At 42.2% G+C, this 13,624-nt stretch overlaps 1 protein-coding gene across 3 annotated transcripts in view; it reads right to left on the minus strand.

Annotated features, from left to right (window-relative positions):
• Positions 1 to 13,624, minus strand: part of rap1gapb (RAP1 GTPase activating protein b) — a 47,765-nt gene that overhangs the window by 26,213 nt on the left and 7,928 nt on the right. The gene's annotated exons all lie outside the window — the stretch shown is intronic.

The following is a 13,624-nucleotide window of genomic DNA, read 5'->3' on the forward strand; positions in this document are numbered from 1 at the left end:
TTTTTCAGGCTGGGATCACAGTAAGCACACATTTTAAAACACCACCATCTTATATGATAAGAATGTAAGATGTGGATTTATGAAGGCTGCAGTCAAATAGGAATATTCAGTAACTCAGCCGCTGTGAAGTTGTGCAGTCTGGACTGATGATGTTCACTGAGGTTATATAAATATACATGTAGCTCTGGCTGTTTTTTGATGTATGGGGAGCTTGGCCAAGAAATTCTGTTGTATTATTCAATTTGATTTCATTGTGATAACGGAATACTCTTTATAGGTGTGTTCACTTATTGTATTGTGTGTATTCTGGCATATTTTTTTGTTGTTTGTTATAATAATAATTATTATTATTGAACTACCCGTTCTCATTCTGCTATGGTGTGCTGTTAATCACTTCATTAATTAACAGGCCACATTTGAGAAGGCAGAACTAACGAATCTTTGTCATTTTTCCTTGAACAATATTCTTAAATTACTCAGATTACCAAAACAATTGGTGACTAATTTTTTCACACTGGTGTCAAGATAACAGTGGACGAGCAGTTGTTTTACTGCAACTGAGCTGGAACATGACTAATTAAACAGCGGTAATAGTCAGTCCGCCTGTAGCTTATTCTTCAATCACATCTGTTTATCACAATGTAAAACGCTAATAGAGAAACATTACGGCATTTAACTCAAAGCCAATTTAAAAAAAAATAATATATATATATATTTTCCCTGCCTACATACAAGTGTGATCACCTTGTGCTGAACGGCACAAAGGCTGCACACAAAGCTCCGTCTTCTGTTCCTCTCTATACTGAAGCTGATTTCTGGTTCAGTTGTATAAATGTGTGCGTCACCTAGCAACATTAATGCTTCACTGAAATCACTGTTAAATGTTCCATCTAAAATAAAATAAATCTAAAAAAAAAAAAAAAAAAAAAAAAAAAAAAAAAACGATTTCAAATGAAAGTTGGCATTAAATGTTTGAAGCTTACGGCTACAGTTTCCCAGCATTTTAAAGGGGAACGCACTTTTCAAGGAACTCAGCAATTTATATTCTCGATAAAATGATGCATTAGTCCAAGAAAAGGATAGCACATGCATATATTGCCATAAAGTATCCAAATGAAAGCTTCTGTGCAAATATGAGAACAATAATCAGAAAAAAAGTTTAATTTACAATATCCTTTAGCCAGCACTGGCAGTAAAAACTGCAAAGTGTGAGTATAAAGTTTGCATTATGTTGTTTTCAGTACAGTGATAGCTACCAATAGTCGTGGTGTTTCAAAATGAAGTCATACTATAAAAAACTATAATACAGAGGAGAAAAAAAATGTTAACTTGGCATTTAGTATCGGTCAAATAACTGGTATTCACCCTCTTTTACTTAGTGAAAGCAGGAAACTCCTAAAATGTAGCGGAAGGCTTTCTGAAACTAAATCCACCAATTAATCCTGTGTGATGCCTACAGCTGCTTCCACATGCAGACTGCTGGGTCATGAGCTCTGATAAGAACTCACTCTTTCTCGGGTCCAGTCAGGCTGTAAATACAGATGAGCTTGGCAACGCTAAACACGCCAAAAACTTCTTTAGAGTAGGATGGCTCTGTAGCGTGTTGCTGCGTGAGTGGAGAGGACAGCCAGACAGTCACACTCAGCAAAACATCTGAAGCCTATTTTTTTTGTTGTTGTTGTTGTTTTTGTTTTTTTTGGTGTATTTTCATTCATTTTGCTCCTGAAGGAAAACATTGTGTGTCTACTTTCATCTTTGGCTTTTAATAAGTGATAGGTCGCACTTGAAAAGCGAGTAGAAAACAAAACAACATTGTATATTATTGACTTTGTCCTTACCATTCAAGTCATCATCATCATAATGTTTTAATAGTCTGATAAATGGGTGCATCTTTAAAAACTATTTGTTGGGTTACAGTAATTCCTTTGACTGAGCAGAGAAACCGCAGGCCTGTTAGAAAACGTTTGTAGCATATTTATCGCTGCAGCAGAAAAACGTCAGCCATGTCAGAAGAACCAAAGAACTGACATGGTAAAGAAGATGATAAAGGTTAATATAGAGAGTAATCTCAGATGTTTATCAATAGAAATCTACAGTGGTTCTTCTCGTAAATACTCTGGACCCTGGGCACTGCTGCTTGTGTGCCAGCCCAACAATTGCAGTGGCTTGTCTGGCAACCAGAGTCATTGCGGTGAGAGTCAGAATTTATCGGTTCGAGTGCTACTATGGTAGAATAACTCTGTCTTTTTATGGTAGAGGAACTTCCTCCATTAAAGCTTACCAAAATACACTCAAGCAAACAAGTCTCCGTTTAGGGAAACCTAACCTCGGGGCATCGGAAACAAACTTTTCCAAATGGAGAAGATTTTGACATAGTGCGTGAAGATAGATTTTACTGAAAGAGGGCTTTATATATTTATATTTCAAAAATATTTACAGAACAACACAAGAAAAGAAGTCCACTACAATCAACCAGTAACCATGTCAAAAACATTTTGGCCAAAAATCTGTAGATCTGACTCATTTTTATGAGTGGGACTCAGCCTCAGCATTGCTTACACCCATTTTAATGTGCATAAAATTGCAATTGTGTTCTGCTAATAGTATACAGCTATTCATATCCGTTATTATTATTCAGTTCTTTTCTTCATATCGCCAAAAGACAGATCCCAGAGTTGCTCCAGTTTGACTGAAATGGAAACTGGCTGCGGCAAAGAAGAAATCTAACAAATATTCAGGCACATTTTCTTCTTAATAATTGTTGTCATAACAGTCAAATGAAGCTCAGCTGAACGTGACGGCTCAAAGCAATCTTTGGAACCAGAATGTTATTTTCTAATTCATCTTCTCTGGAGCGGATCCAGTTTTTGCCCCTCAGTGGAAGCTTAAATTCTTTCTACAGCTTAGAGTTCCTGAGATTCGTGAATAATAACATTTGAATCACGCATGTGAGTGATGTCTTGGCTGCATCTTCTCCTCCACCAGCCCCACGCGCACACACATACACTCGTGCACAATGAAAAACATTCAGACACAGACACACACAGTCCAAAAGAGACAAGTGCACACAAATCCCTAAGCTTTGCAGGTCCACTTAGGAGAGAGCAACTAATCTAATCAACTACAGCCGCTAATGCACAATGAAAGCAGAGTCATTTACTCAAGACGCCAGTCAGTCACTTCCTGGGTGGACAAAAGGGAGAAGGAGAGGGAGAGCAGGACGGAGACAGATAGAGAGAAACTTCCAAGTGGAAGATGAAGAGATCAGAAAATATCAACTGGAGCTGAGCACAGAGCTAAAGAGCAGTCAGACTCTTCATCAGTTTGTATCATGTGTCTCTTTCTGGATCTTATCACTCTTATCGGCATAGACTCTCAACTCTCTCTCTCTCTCTCTCTTTCATCTCTAAGCTTACCTGTAAGGGGTGCTGCCTCACTTACACCTCAGTCTCTTCTCCTCAATAAATTGTCTGCTCCCTATGTATCGTTCAGTCCGTGCGTCCAACTCAGCCTCCTCTCCGTCCTCCAACACCTGCTGTCGGAGATCAGCCTCTCCCCTGGCAGATGATGCTCGGAGCAGCCCTCCCTCCACCCTCGTATTCCTCTCTCCTCCTCTGTCACGTACGTGCGTGCATGTTCTCGGCTGTTTTTATTCTGGGGCGAGTGCTAACTCTCTGTCTCGAGCTCCTTCTGTTCCCTCCCAATGTCTCCCCCCTTTGTTTTGCCTTCCAGCTTCATCTCCCCTCATTCCTCTTGATCTGCCTGTGACGGAGAGCTGCCCGTTCAAGCTGTGGGTGTTGCTTTGCTTAGACTTTACCCGATCGAGTCTGATCAGTGATAACAGATTCGACTCATTTAATAGGATGAAATTCTGCAGCCGGGGGTAAGCTTGGAAACAAACTTTTCATGAAAAGGGACGTTGCCACATTTGAAAGGGGATATCGGATCCCTCTCTCCTATTATCCGCCTCACTCTGACAGTTTCTTCCAACATTATAAAACACCTCCTGCAGAGATTAGCCTCACCATCCCATTGTCCATCTGACACATCAGTGGCAGAGAGAGAGGCGAAAAGTTCTGAAATGTTGCAGATTTTGTAGTACACTCACATATAATGGAGAAAATCACAGCCCACAGATGAACGTGAACAGATGAGCTGTTTCCAATTACAGAACAATTACATGTCCCTTTTTGGTGGGAGGCTAAATCCCCAAGCATGAGACATTATAAGACACTGCACATATTCACAACCAATCAGATTTGCATAAGAGGCATTCACTTGGATGACAATGCCACGCGGCCTGTTTATGTCCACCTAAACATAGTACAGTATCTACAAAAGACTGTTTGAATTCAAACCCACTTTATCGCCCCAAAATAACTGAATGAGACTGACACATAGTTAGTCATTCAGTGATATCTATAACAGGATTTGGTCTTTTCAAATTGAACTGATGATTCAAAAGGTTTCACAAAAATGACTGAGCTTCGTAACATTGACTGCAGTTTTCATACAAGTCTATCCCGCACATATAGCATTCAGCATAATCTAGTAATGAGCTATCACCTTACCATACCGCCTTTTTTTTTTTTTTTTTTTTTTTTTTAAACAAAAAAGCGTCAGGGATGCTCGCTCTCCAAAATCTTATGCTGATCCTTCCTCCTCCTGTGTCTCTGCTCTGATGACTGATGTAGCTGCTTGCTAGAGTTACAGTTGTACTTCTACCAGCAATCAATAACCCAGACTGCAGGCCCTGAAACAAACCCATGAGGGGATTCGAGAGTCTTTCAGCAGCCTGTTTGCTCGTCCACACCCTCATCTGAGTGTAATGTTACAGGTAGCACCGACCTAAGTTCACCACACACACACACAAACACAAAAGCCTATGTGCCACAGTCAAAGCCTGTTTTGCATTGACTTAGGGCTGAGTTACACTGGATAACATACTTTGCACTTTTCCAGCAGAAGGTCTCAGGTAAGCTGGCTTCATGCTTCTCACCTGGGGAAGATACATTTACTTCAGGGGGTACAGCTGAATATAAAACATAAGCTGAGCTACCACAGGCAAGGAAGAAGCGTGAAGCAGGCAGCAGGTTAAGTACATTCAACACCTTTCTGCCTGTTTCAAGCCTCTGAGCCTACAGCAGGGTGGGGCTGAAGATGAAAGAGGATCTTCACTTGCACAAGGCAGAGCAAGTGAGAGGCAAACCGGGTCGAAAGGAGGCTGAATAAACAAAATATCTGGATCTCTTTCCAAGTGAGTACATGGGCTTTCTGGATTGTCAAGTCAATCGGATGGTGTGCAATTACGAGAGCGACTGTATGTAGGTCATGCTGTGACTCTGCTGACCCCTCCCCATCTCTCATTTCATTAGTTTCATCCCCTTCTGTCTGTTTCTGTCCATTCTCTTCGTAGTCTTCTCCTGAAGCAGCTATATTTAACACTAACATACCACAAAACAGCAGAGAATACTCCTCAAAACAGCTTTAGTAACACTTTAATCTAAAAGAATTTTGTCCTTGTGACACCCATAACACACTTGAGGACCTGAAATCACGCTCAGGCACCGCTCCGCTAATGCTGAAGGGCAGATTCAACCTCGCTACTCACGTTTAGCTTGAGCTTTCTTTGCCTCATCCCTAGCTCAAAAAGTCTGACGTTGATTTTAGTGGTGTCATTCGAGCATTAGTGACACCTAGAGTAGAGATGAAACTTTTGTTTCAGAAGGGAAAAAAAAAAAACTCCACAGTTGCTACTCCTTGATGTAAACTCCACACATCAGAAGTCAAAATTGTAATCAATAGTCCTTTAAAAGTTTCTCTTATGTCAAATCTGAATAAATATGTAGGTCAGCAGGTTTAACATGGCTTTGACAGTTTGGGAATCTTGAGATTTTTCTCAATTGGTTTGCTTTTTGAAATTTCCCATCTGTTTGTTTATCATGGTGTCTTACACAGCTAAAGCCCCTAAATGGCTAAAGCCCAGAAGAAAATAGTGACAGGTACCTTCAGGACTTACAGCCCACTGGCAGCGTTATGGAGCAATATTTTCACATTCCAGTTCCACAAAACACAAAAAGAAGACAAACAGGTAACACCAATTTTGCATCACTTCTCTACTGACAGGCAGTTTGTTGGTAGGGTTGCACCATTTAATTGGGCAGTTCACCAACATTGCAGGAGAATAAGAAGGGTCTTAGAGTGCAAACGTGGATCTAAACCATGCAGGGTTTAAAATACTTTCAAAACACAACTTTGCAAATATTTTATGAAGAGGGAAAGTTACTCAAAACATTTACTGGACCTCAAGGCCACACCTCAGGAATTTTGGTGCGAAACATTGATGGGTACATGTTTTCAGACAAAAACTCCACTGAGCCCCCTTTCAACTGGAGAAGGAAAAATAATGATTTTATTTATTTATTTATTTTTAATCCAGAATAAAATTAACAGCCAGGAGTCTTACAGGGCTGGCCTTGGCCCTCATTCCCGTCACAGATTGAAAGGCGGAAAATGAAACAGTTCTTCAACACAACAACAGTGTTGTGAGCACGCCCAGAAGCCTGCCAGCTCTCATAATTACCTTGCATTTAGGTGGCCCTCTCTATTGATTTTGGCAACGATAAACCTGGAGCCAGACCGAGTGTGAAACCACAGGACAGTCAGCGGGACAGGTAGCATATGGAGGACACGCTGTGGCTCATCCACTGCTCACAAACACAACTCCCCTGATCGGTACACACTCAAGTGTTGCTATGCGCTTTACATATGATATTGTTTATATTCTCGTCGTCTGCTGGAGACTGTAGGTAATGTACAACCATAAAATCTAACTTCTGGTCAAAGTGAAAAAGAAAAAAAAACAAAAAAAACCAAAACGGTTTAAAAGAAGATACCAATAGCTGGGTTTGCTCAGAGTTTTGCTGGAGGGCAGCGTGCCTAAACTGCAGAGCAGCATCGATTGGGCAGGGTGCTCCCTGAACATATACACAATCACACAGACCACATTCACACCTCTCTGTGGGAGCTCTACATTCCCTGTAATTAGTTGTTTCTGTAGTAAAAACAACAACAACAACAACAACAACAAACACTTAAAATTTCCATAAAAACTGATGAAAAAAATAAAATAAATGTGTTACAATATCATGGTCAGAACAAAGAAGATTTTAAAATGTTGCCTGCTGGTTGTTAAGCTTGTACAGCTTGTACAGATGGACTGAATTGTCCAGGGAACATCCAGATCTAGGTTTAATGTTTGTAGCAGCTTGGGATCAATTCATGTCAGACTCAAATCAATTAAACTGCACTATTTAATTTCCACAGGTTTTACTTTTCTCATTTATTTTACGAGTTGTCACCAGGGGTGGACAGTAAAGTAAATTTAATCGATTACTGTACTGAAGTACAGCTTTTGAGTATCTGTACTTTCCTTCAGTGTTATTTTTGAGGGATAATTTCACTTTTACTTCACTATATTTGAAGGACAAATATACTTTTTACTCCACTACATTTCTATTGATGCTCTTGTTACTCACTATTCTTGCGCTAGTCTAACATTACTGTTCATTGTTTTACATCGTGGCTGTATTATTACCTGGAACACACACACACACACACACACACACACACACACACACCTCTGTGCGTCCTCCAGGTAAGAATATGGCCACGATGTATAATCCTCATCCTACCTGGATTATTTCTCCATAAACGATCGGCTCATTCTTCATTATACATCGTGGCCGTATTATTACCTGGAACACGCATTAGCTTGTAGCCGGAGTTTGGACGTCTTCTGTGGACATCACTGACAACAACACGGTCCAACTCCTCATCAGTCACAGCTGAGTGCTGTAAAGCTTTATAGTCAGTGTGATGAAACTCCTAAAAGTCCTGTGTTGTGACGTCTGAAGGAAGAAAAAGAGCAGAATAAAGCCGGTCCATGTGCTCAGCTAGCCCGCCTCTCCTCTCAGCCCGGACTGCTAGTTACCATGGTTACCATCGTCAACGAGCCAAGCTAAGGTGAAACAGGTTTAGCTTTATAGCTAGCGACATTAGCATAAGCTAAGCTAGCTAAAGTGCGGAGCAGCGACTCTAACTCACTGATTCTCGCCTCCATTTCTGCCATCATCCTGCATCTATGACAAGAAGTACTATCATAAAAGGAGGCAGAGGAGGAACTAGACATGGAGCACAGTGGAGGACAGTCTATTAATCAAAGTGAATAGAAGAAACAGCACAACTAGCAGAGACTAGGGACTGACCGGGAGGTCTCCAGATCCGGGCCCTGATGTTTCCTGATTCAAACGAGTGACTCCTGATCAGATTTCAGCAGAGATTGATGAGAGCTGATCATTTTAATCAGGTGTGTTGGAGCAGGAAACATCTAAAACCTGCAGGAGAGTGGCCCTCCAGGACCGGAGCTGGACACCTCTGAACCGGATCGGATCCCTCCAGGACCGGAGCTGGAGACCTCTGGACCGGACCGGGCCCCTCCAGGACCGGAGCTGGACACCTCTGAACCGGATCTGATCCCTCCAGGACCGGAGCTGGAGACCTCTGGACCGGACCGGGTCCCTCCAGGACCGGAGCTGGACACCTCTGGACTGGACCAGATCCCTCCAGAGACTTCTGGACTAGACCGGATCCCTCCAGAGACCGGTTCTTTAACTAAAGGTATTTTTGAGCTACAAACATATCTGTAGAAGAATCACATCAGTTTATTGTATAATGACAATAAAGCTACTTTCCTGTATTTCCTGAAGATTTTTTTTATACTTAGGTAATGTTTTAAGTAAATACTTTTGCACTTTTACTTGAGTAATATCTTGACGAATCTACTTTTACTTGTATTGGAGTAATATTTGATAAGGAGTAACTGTACTTTTACTCAAGTAGTGAAGTTGTGTACTCTGTCCACCTCTGATTGTCACTGTGGTGACGTGTGAGCATGAAACCTGGAGACATGTGTGACATTTTAACGTCTTAATACAGTCACACGCGTTCATGATTCTACGGGAAGCGAAGCAGAACTGAACTCTTTCGCCCCCACTGACTACACCAAGTGTTTATGAGCCGTCTAGTCTCCCAGCTAAATGTGACATCTGTCTTCACTTCATTTCAGACAAAAGACTGTGCTAGATTGTGCCTCAGTAATGGGGCTTTAGAAACACGCATTTGATGACGCTGACTGTATTACTATAAAGAACAATTTGAATTATGAGCAATGTTCATAAATGGAAGAAAAAAGCAAACCACGCACGCCTGAGCGAAACAATTGCACTTGTAAGACTGATGCATCATTTCCTCCATCGCTTGCCCGCTCTCACCCCACTCACTGAGGTGTGCCCAGCGCCTAATTGAGGTGTCTTCCGAATTGAGATGTAATAGAGCTTGATTACGTGGAGTCAACCTCCTGATGATGTTAAATGGCTCCAACGGCAGGCAACATTACCCTCTCAAGTCCGAGCCCTGCTGTTAATTAGCAGAATACGTCTACGGTAGGTGTGGAGGTTAATGAAGCACAACAGGGAGGAATGTACAGTAGCTGCTTGTGGGATTGTTATTACAATCAGTGCTTGAGTGGGCAAAAAAACAAAACAAAACACATTTTCATATGCAGCAATACATTTCAAAATAGCAGCCACATCTCTATGTTACACTGCATTAAAAGTTAGCATTCTCATCTCAAAGAGGGCGTGAGGATGACAAAGACCCCATTATGCATGCTTCTTTTCCCATCAGCCGCGGCAGCTGCAGGCCAGACTGTATTTAAGTGAACAGGTGAACTGAGTAACAGGCGAACCGCATCTGCTAAAATAGCCCGCATCCCTGTGCTGGTCTCTCACTGCGACCTCTGCACAAACCTGCAAGCGCAGACCGCATTGCACCGGCATTTGTTCATCGCCTTTTTTCCCTGAGTGAACTCACTGAGGGTCGGATGCACCTGTCTGGGTCGCTGCCTGGTTTTCATGCAGCCATAATAGTATATAATCAGCCCAATGACAAGACAAAAAACCGGAGCCCTCGTGCTTATTATGCATGACGAAGCTCAGCTGCTTTGAGTCACAGCCTGGGTTTAATTAGTGCGATCATCACCTCTGTAAAAAATACTAAAAGGTTCTGAAAAGATTTTATTCTTTTGCTCTTATCACCCTCTAGAGGTAATTAGTAATAATATATTATCAGTCGTATTCATTTTAACATGTAGAATAAGATTAGTGTTTTTATTAAGGAAGGGCCTTTGGTGTGAAGTTTTCAGTGACTGAAGCTAAAGTTAAACACTTAAAGAGATAGAACTGCTCAACTATAATAGGAAATCACAACCCTATTTTATATTATGTAGAAATCCATCACACAAGTGGGGCAAAACTACTCAAAATGACACCCATGGATACTATGAAATCAGTATGGTTGGTCATTCCACAGAGCATTGATCAAGTCAGGCTATGGGGGACTGTTTCAAGGAGAGTCGAGGAGTTTTGTCTTGCATTGCATGAATACTTGTGTACAGTGAAAACTTTGAGTGCTTCCCCGCAGAGTACACTCTGGCAAACTTTTGTAATGTGACGATTGGATCAATTTGAGGAGAAAACAACGTAAATACAGATAGATGAGGGAACTGAAGGTGCTGGCTGCAGGTGAAGGTCAGGGTGTCTGTGGAGGAGAGGATGTGGCCAGTGGAGTCTTAAATTATGTGTAACAAGCTACAGATGGTCTAGCCAAGTTGCAGGCCCGTCTGAGAGGGAGGAAGACACAACCCGGTGGGAAACGTGTGCAGCAGCCACTGAGTTCGACAGCCTCCTGTATAATTGACACTTCAGTGTGGAGACAATAACATGTTTAATGATTCGGTATTATCCATGTGTCAATGCTGCAGGATGGTGGTAGGGGCTGGATGGCGTGGAGCGTTAACTGCACACTGGCTCTCCTTATTGGAAGCGAAGCCACAGTACATGCTGACATCAGGATGCAGCGACAGGCTGAGACTGTCCAAGAACGGTTCAATGAGCGCCGCAATAAATTCAACTTGATGCAGTCGCCTGTTCAGCTGAGTGTCTGTGAGATGTGAAGAGGACGGGGGATGCAACACAATATTAGGAGAGTGGTTCTAATCATTCATTCACTTGGTCTGCACCATATATTAGGACTGTCTGTCCAGTATGGCAAATGCAAACCCAAAGAATGTCGAGGAGCTTTAATCTGCCCAATGAGCTGCAGCCACACAGCACTATATTTGGATGGACAACAGATATAAACAGCAATGCCCAGTTAGCAGCTCTTCACTTCTCTTGCTCTTATCTCTCAGCATTTAGGACTACTTCGTCACCACCTTGCTCCCAATGTCAGTTAGTAGGCTGCTCAGTCTCTTGCCCAGGTTCTGCTCAGTAAAGATGCCTGAAGACCAACGCATTTACATTTTCCAAGAGCGTTCCCTTATTGAACATTTTAATTGAGAAATAATTTCATGGTTAGAAATGAAAGTAGATGGACATTACTGGACAGACATTTTAGCTCTTCTGATGCCTCCTTCCATTACAGTATTACAAAATGAAGTTTGTACAAAATCTCCATTTCCGGAATCAAAGCATTTATTCGGTCTTATTGCAGAACAGCAGCAGCTTCAGACTGACGAGGAGAAGTGCCACCATTATTGAAAGCAATCAAGTTAATGAGTGTTTAATTGGGCGCGCTGTGCTGTGAGCAGTTTAGCACAGCAAAGTAAGTGTGTTCTCACCTTTCCTGAAGAGCAACTTCTCATCCAAGTGACTCAGGGATGTTTGAGTTGCACTGACGTGAACAGTGAGTGTGTTTGTGTGGCGTGGTGAGCTGATGGGGAGACGGCGCTGCTCGATGGGAGCGGCAGAGAGTTGTGGGTGCTGTGTGTTTGTACCCATACACATAAGCACACACCTACTCTTGACTGGCTGTTGGATGATATTGTGATAGATTTGAAGCAGCGGCAGCGGAGGAGGTTTGAGGGAAACCGTTTTTTGTTTTTGGTTTTTTCCTACATTTCACAGACTTCCCAGCCAACATACTGCCATTCTTGAACACAACCTCTGCATCAACAGCAGAGATGGACAGACCCACATTCAAAACAATCCCGTATTGGTAAAATTGAGAAATTTTCAAATTAAGCCATGCCCTTTTCCAACTACATATGACATTGCAACAAATCCTACCCAATTGAGAGACGAATTAACTCCTCACTCCCTGTGCCCAAAACAAATGAATCTTTAACTACTAAATGTGTTGGTTATACTCGGGCTTTTTAATCTAATTGCAGCCAGAGACTGGTGGAATACACAGTTGGCATAATGACTCAGTGATTAAAATCGGAGCGCTGTACTGTGGATAGCCATTAACTGCTCAGCCCAGCCCTGCAGCTCAATTATACATGTGCTCCGGACCTGTTCGCCACACAGAGAAACCTAAATCATCTTAATGAAATTCAGTGGGTGTGCTCGGGTGTATTCTTCCCCGATGAACTGGAATTGTCCTTTTCCTGTACATCCACCCGTCCTTCTCTTTTTTTTCCCCCCTTAACCCATTTGATATATAATGATGGCACAACACATTTTTTTAGCTGCCAGCATGCTGGCTGAGAACTGCATAAACAAAACGGCAAAATCCCTCTGAACAAAAGGACACACATTAATGCTTCAATGCACATGACACACAGTCATAAAAAGAAACACACACACACACACACACACACACTTGGGAAAATGAAATTGGCATAAAATGCAATTAATATGTAGTTCCCTGTCTGTGTTCTGCCTCCATTTCAGCTCAGAGATGGACTGCACCCATTTTCCGTTCATGTCCAACTTTGTGTGAAAGTTGTAGTATGAATCTGGCTGTGGCCTTTAGTGGTGGAGATCTCAAAGGCGTTTGCCCCACATGTCCAGCTGGTACTGCACACATACTTGTGCTCCCTGTCTCCCTCCATCTGCTGTTGCCCCTGTGCTTATGGCCACACATTCCCGTCACTGTGCCGGGAGACTACCTGCTAAGGAGGGAACATTACGAGCTTCACTATCTCCATCATGATTGCAAAGCCAAAGCAAGAAGTAGATAAAAAGCTTTCTAAGTGAATTTTTTTTTTTTTTTTTTAAAATGCACACCTGGAAATCTTAAAGGAAAAAGCCAGGGTTGAGATAAGACGGAAGGGAAGTCTGCTTATGATTTTACTGCTCTGAAAATACAGCTCTTATCAGCGTTCTTTCATTCAGCTATGTCTATATTCAGGATATAATTCTGTCGGCCCTTTGGGGGGAGGGGGGGGGGGGGAATTCTAGGCAACTGACTAAGCATGAAACTGATGGACAAGTCAAAGGCTGTTTATCAGCTCCTCATGCTGAGTCAAGTGCTGCACAATGAAGGTACAGAGAATTTCCTGTTAGCTGCTGCAGCTCACAGCACAAGGGCACGCTGACCAGGATGACAATGTGAATACTGATGCATAGTGCAAACTTAACTCTTGAATAGAGCTCAACCACGATGTTGCAGTCCTGCCCTCAGATGATTGAGGTTGGACATATAATCAAAAAGAAACCTGCTTTACAGCCTGAATCTGAAAGGCTTTAAATTACTGGAAATGCAGCATTTGGAAAGG

This window comes from Echeneis naucrates, chromosome 5 (assembly GCF_900963305.1).
Source record: "Echeneis naucrates chromosome 5, fEcheNa1.1, whole genome shotgun sequence".
Lineage (NCBI taxonomy): Eukaryota > Metazoa > Chordata > Actinopteri > Carangiformes > Echeneidae > Echeneis > Echeneis naucrates.